Source organism: Solanum tuberosum, unplaced genomic scaffold (genome assembly GCF_000226075.1).
Source record: "Solanum tuberosum cultivar DM 1-3 516 R44 unplaced genomic scaffold, SolTub_3.0 scf00634, whole genome shotgun sequence".
In the NCBI taxonomy this organism is placed as follows: domain Eukaryota; kingdom Viridiplantae; phylum Streptophyta; class Magnoliopsida; order Solanales; family Solanaceae; genus Solanum; species Solanum tuberosum.
In genome coordinates, this window is record NW_006239563.1 from 159,565 (window position 1) to 166,220 (window position 6,656).

Here is a 6,656-nt window from a genome sequence, read left to right on the forward strand (position 1 = left end):
TGTTGATGTGAGGCCAAAATACATATTTTTAATCATTATTTGCCTCATATTTAGTATTTATATCTGTCCTTTTTTAGCCTGAATTTGATGAATTGTGCTAAAAATTATATTTTTTTTGTAGGATTAAATTGGGGGAAAAATAAAGAAATTTGGAGCTAAAAATAATTAAAGATGGAAGATTGAAGAAGGAAATCAAGCAGTTTAATGGATTAAATTGAATAAAATAATATATAATATATAGATGAAGTGCATTGAAGAAAAGAAATTGAATTGGCACAGAAGTCTGCCATGTGTTACTAGCAACGGAAGCAGCAACGAAAACAATTGAGGCGGCACACAGTTCAAGCGGGATTCTAATTAATTTTGGTTTTGAGTTCCTAATTTATTTTGGACTCTATTTTATTCAGGATTTTCTACATCTATAAATAGTCTATAAGAATAATTATTAAGGGGAAGAGGATACAATGTAGAAATTAACTTTTGATTAGGGTTTCATCTTTTCTTCTCTTTTATTTATTTTACATCTTTTATTTGAATGATTCGTTGTAATTGTTCTATGTCTATGTGGAGTTAAACTTCTCGCGCTTGGATTATATTTACTTACAATATGATTGTTTAGAGATTTTAAATCGACATGATTTGTTTATCATATTAGTTGTTCTTATATTCTTGTGATTACTATTTTGATGCTTGATCACCATTAGAATAAATTTATTGTCTTCTTTTGAACTCGGGAGAGGAATAGACGGATAGAACGTGGAATATAAGGAACATGATCTTTTCTTGCATGTCACTTTAATTGATTTGTGTCTAGGATAGGGATATACCTAGATGCCTTAAAAACTTGTTGCTTCCAATTGCACACACAAATGTACGCAGTCACACAAGTAATATAGTGGCTCTTAAAAGAACCGGATTATCGAACTCAAAGGACTTGTCAATTAATCATTTACTAAATTATACTAATTCTAATTATTTATTCAAGGGAGGATTTCAGAAGATGAATATATATTAACTAAACTAAAAATAAAGATAAAATAACTAAAAAGCAATTAACTAAGAAAAGATAGGTTTTCACACAATCAATGAATGAGTCGATATAGGATTATAATTTAACTAGCAATCATGCTTATCATCAATTTCATCAACTTATTTGATTATCTAGTTATTGATTCACAGGGTTGATAATATAGTCATGGTCTCCCGACCTCTAACCGTCTACCACAATTGACAGTCTAACTACATCGTTGAGCAGGGATAGACTAGACCAACTATAGAGCATTACGTTGTCTTCCCGTATTTGAGCCAAGCAAAGTACCTAGGTATATCCCTATCCTAGACACAAATCAATTCAAGTGATATGCAAGAAAATATTATTCTCCTTATATTCCACGTTCTATCCCTCTATTCCTCTCCTGATTTTAAGAGTAGACAATATATTTATCTCTATGGTGATCAAGCATGGAAATAGTAATCACAAGAATATAAGAACAACCAATATGATAAACAATTATGCAGAATCAAAATTACTAAAACAATCATATTGTAAGAAAATATTATCCAAGGACGAGAAGTTTAACTCCACATAGACATAGAGCAATTACAACGAATACAATTCAACTAAAAGATGTAAAATAAATAAAAAGAGAAGAAAAGATAAAACCCTAAATCAAAAGTTATTTTCTACATTGTATCCTCCTCCCTCAATAATTATTCTTATGGACTATTTATAGATATAAAAAAACCCTAAATAAAATAATTGAGTCCAAATTAAATTGGAAACCCAAAACCTTAATGGAGTTGGATTCCTGCGTGAACAGTGCTTCGTCCACTGCCGCAAATTGGGAATTCTTGAGATGCTGCCACGTGGTACAACTCCTATGTGGTGCAGTTCTTTACTTTCTCACCAACTTCTGCATATATAAATATTAATAAAATATTCACTTTAATGCATTAAACTATCTGCTTGATTTCCTTCTTCAATCTACCATCTTTAATTATTTTTAGCTCCAAACTTCTTTATTTTTCCATCAATTTAATCCTACAAATAAAATATATTTTTTAGCACAATTCATAAAATTCTGGCTAAAAAAGGACATATATAAATACTAAATGTGAAGCAAATAATGATTAAAAATATGTATTTTGGCCTCACATCAACACCCCACACTTAAACTTTTGTTCGTCCTCGAGCAAACATTAAAGCTCATCTAAAAAAAGCATTGCTACAAACACTTAGGCCATATACAAATTTCAAAACATCAACTACACTTCTCAATCATTATGCAAGATATACAAATAAACAACAAACCTCTAACCTCCTAACCTCAAGGAAGGACTCTGAACTCATCAAATTTAAGCTTGCTCACATACTCTCATCAAAGAAAGCTAATAAAAGCACATATCTATCATGAAACAAAAGCCCTCACAAGAAGAAATAGTCCACACACTCAATTTAAAAGATTGAATATAAAATTAAGGACTTGGCATCAAAGAACAACTCACACTCAGAAATAAAATTCGCATGTATGCACAAAGAACCATAAGCTTGTCCATTAAGTACATCTCCACTAATTAAGCATGCTTGAATAGAATCAAATAGGAATTTAACGGGTTGTAATGTAGGCTAGGGGACGGGTAGGAAAACTATATAATAGTAACTTACACTTCCTTAAACACTTTGCATTTTAAGTCTTTATCACCCATTATTTTCTTCTCTTTATTTTTGGCCCTCTCTTCAACAATTATTTCACAAATAATTCTCGTCATCTCAAGAATGATTCAATCATTTTTTTCTCTTTTTTTTTTTATATATATATATGCCTTTTCACTAGTCACCCTCAATTGAGGTGCACAATATCCTTGGTAGGACCAGGGTCAATGTTTGAGCATACTTTTGTAACTAGCCACCCTCAATTGAGTTGAGGTGCACATTGTCCATTAAGGACCAGGGCCAAAACAGAGTTTTTCTATACTTTTATTTTCCACACAACATAGCAGGGCCAAAAAAATTTTCATCACATTCTTTCAAAGAGGGCTTTTTAAGTATTTTGTAGCTATCATTGATTACCTTTTCACTCAACCATCCCTTTTTCTTCAGAATTAGCAATTATAATAAGTTTATGCTATAATGTTAAAGGAAGCAAGGTGCTAAACTAGGGATTCAACAAAATAGTTTAGGGTAAAATATGGCTACCAACAAAAGACTGTAGGCTCATAAGGGCTAACTAGTGATTTAATATCTGAAAAGACTAAAATTTACCAGACAAATCGAAGAAAGCCTATTATCATCTCCTTAACAAAGCAATATTTTTTATTTCGCTTCAATAACATGAAGGGCAAGTTCTAGACTAAGATGCAAAACATGGAATAAACAAGATCTCACCACCCATGGCACAAGTATCAATCAAGATGGATCAATTCCACTTCTAAGAGAGACAAGATCATAGAAAACTTAAAAATAAAATAAGCTATATACAAAGTCACAACCATGAGCTTAGATGTCAAATAGTTTGCAATTTCACTAGCAATCAAGCATTAACAAGAAAGTACTACTCAAAATTAGGCTCAAATAACAAGTATCACACAAATCAAAAGGGTCTTTTCTTTTCTCTCCAAAAAAATAATTAAAATAAAATTTACTACCTAAAAAAATAAAAGACACTCGATTCAAAGGGACTATCTTCAGGAAAAGAACCGAAAACAAAAGCCAAGAAGCTCATTCTAGAAAAAAAAGACTCAATAAAACGGTAAAAACTAGGAATTCATTCCCTCACCCCACACTTGAAAAGATGTTATGTGTAACACCCCAGATTCGTGAAGGAAAAATTTGCAGAATTTTCAGATTTGGCAAGTCCCCAATCCGCATAAGGATTTGGACAGCTTTTAAGTCAAGGGTGTTTTTATCTTTTCCCACTCTTCTTTTAATTCCTAAATATAAAGGGTTTTAGTTAGTCATTTAAGATCCTAGAAACCTAACTAGAACTTACCTAAGTCATTTAATTAACTAAAACAAAAGAAAAGAAGAGAGTAGAGAGAGGGGTGGCCGAAATCCTAGCTAAACCCTAGCCGCCGCCGGAAAATGCTAGAAAGTCACCGGAAAAGTCAAGTCCAGCCCTAGTTGATAGTTTTTCGTGGAGATGTAGTCACCAGGTATGTTGGATTTCATTAATGGGTCCCTTTCCCCGTTAGATCCCTAGAATTCAAACGATTCTTGATTCCATGCTATGAACGAAATTAGGGTTCTTGAATGTTTCTTGATTTTGGGTTTTAAATGTTAGAATGATCCAACTATTGATCATTTTTCAATGATTATGAATGAACCCGAGTAGCTTCTAAAGTTACAGCCAATTTTCATGAAGAGACTGTTTTAAAAACGTTTCGATTTAGAAATCACGTTTTTAACTATATGTTCTAACGTCCAAACAACATGTCACGTTTTAGCTATGTTTTAATGTTCCAAATCAACATGTCCCGTCTTCTTCAGATTATCGTATGAATGTCAGAACCCTAGCTATGTATTTCTTTAGTTCTTGAATTACATGTGTTAGGTCAGACTTTATCGAAAATCAGTTATACATGCCTCAGTATTATGCACCAATGTCAGTTTAAATTGTTCCGTTCAGTTTGCATGTCTAGTTTTGAGCTATACAGAACAATTATAGAAAATCAATCATAATCAGTTTACTACTAAATTCATTGGGACTAGCATAATACCAAGTTGGACTGGGGTTTAGCGTACCCAAATAGTCCCAGAACTACTAGCCAAGTAGGTTGTAAGTCCCTTCCATGGGAAACAGATTAGTGATCACGCCAGCATGCCTTTATACCTCTGGCAGGGTATATTGGGTCCTTTCGATGGAGTGTATACATCGGACTCCACATTCAGCTCATGTGGTTTTATTTTCGGTGATTAGTAGCTCCCACAACCATGTTTAGTATTCAGTTTCAGCATGTCATAGTTGGTCATTGTATACAGATCAATCATGTTTAGTATTTTTCGGCATTCTATCATATCCATATTTATGTCATTGCTTTTTGCTTGGTTAGTTATATATGTATTTCAGCGGTACTCCATCCTCATGCTCGGTACCTTTCAGTACTGACGCATATTTTTGCGCTACATCTTCTTGTGATGTAAGTTCAAACTCTCAGCTTCCAGATTGCACTTAGATCATTTTTCGATTTTCAGCTCAGCAAATTGGTAGTGTTGAGTCCTCATCCTCCGAGGACCAAAGACATAATATCCTTACTGCTTTCAGTTTTTAGTTTCAGTTTTGCTAGATCTAGTTGGGGAATGTCCCAACATTTCTAGTTAGTTTAGAGGCTTACTTTCAGACATACTTAGTTTCAGCCTAGTATGAGTTAATATCTTTTGTATTAAACTCTCTCAATTATAGTATATATTTATTCCCCATCTTTTCTTTATTTATGATTTTAGTTTCCGCATCGGTTATTTTTATTCATGTTAATTATAGTATGCTCAGATTATGCCAGCAAGGTTAGCTTGGGATCACTTGTAGTCCTAGGTCCCGTGTACGCGTCTCGGGGGTAGCTTGAGGCGTGACAAACTTGGTATCAGATCACTAGGTTTAAGAGTCGTAGGTTTTCTGAAAAGCCGCACTAAGTAGAGTCTTTTTCATGGGTGTAAAGTGCACCACATCTAATGAGCAGGAGGCTACAAAGTGTTTTAGAAAAATCTTCACTTTCTTGTTACTCTTATCGTGCGTAAGGTATGATCTAATTCCATTCTAACTCGATGTTCTACGTTTCAGTGATCATGCCTCCTCGTAGAGTTAACGCTAGGAGAGCTAATGCCAGGAACGCGAACGCAACTCCTCCAACCCCAGATCAGGAAGTTTCAAATTCAGAGTTCAGGAATGTCATTCAGATATTGGCTCAGAGCATGGCCAATCAGAACAACCAGTGAGTTCAAGCTCCTATGAATGCTAATGTTGGGTCAGCCGCAGATAGGGTGAGAGACCTTGTTAGAATGAACCCTCCAGAATTCTTAGGGTCACAAGTTGGAGAAGATCCCCAAAACTTCATTAACGAGGTCAAGAAGATCTTTGAAGTGATGCAAGTAACTGGAAATGATCGGATTGAGCTAGCCTCTTACCAACTTAAGGATGTGGCTCGTATCTGGTATACTCAGTGGAAGGATAGTAGGGGTACGAATGCAACTCCTATTACTTGGGATTGCTTTAGTGAGACTTTTCTGGACAGGTTTTTCCCTATTGAGTTGAGAGAGACAAGGACCCAAGAGTTTATGAATTTGAGGCAGGGTAACATGATTGTTCAGGAGTATGGGCTCAAGTTCAACCAACTCTCTAGGTATGCTCCTCACATGGTTGCTGATTTTAGGGCACAGATGAACAAGTTCTTGTATGGAGTGTCAGACTTGGTTAAGACAACGTCCAGAAATGCTATGTTTTTGGGAGATATGAATATCTCTAGGCTCATGACTCATGCTCAGCAGGTTGAGGGTGATAAGCTTAGGGAACAGGCCAAGGAGAACAAGAAGGCTAGAACAGGCAACTATGACTACTCTTAACAGAAATTGGGTGGTGGTAATCGCTCGCAGTAGAAATTTTCAGCACCTTAATCAGCTAGTGTTCCATCTCCCAGGTTCCATAATGATCAGAAGGGTAGGGCGT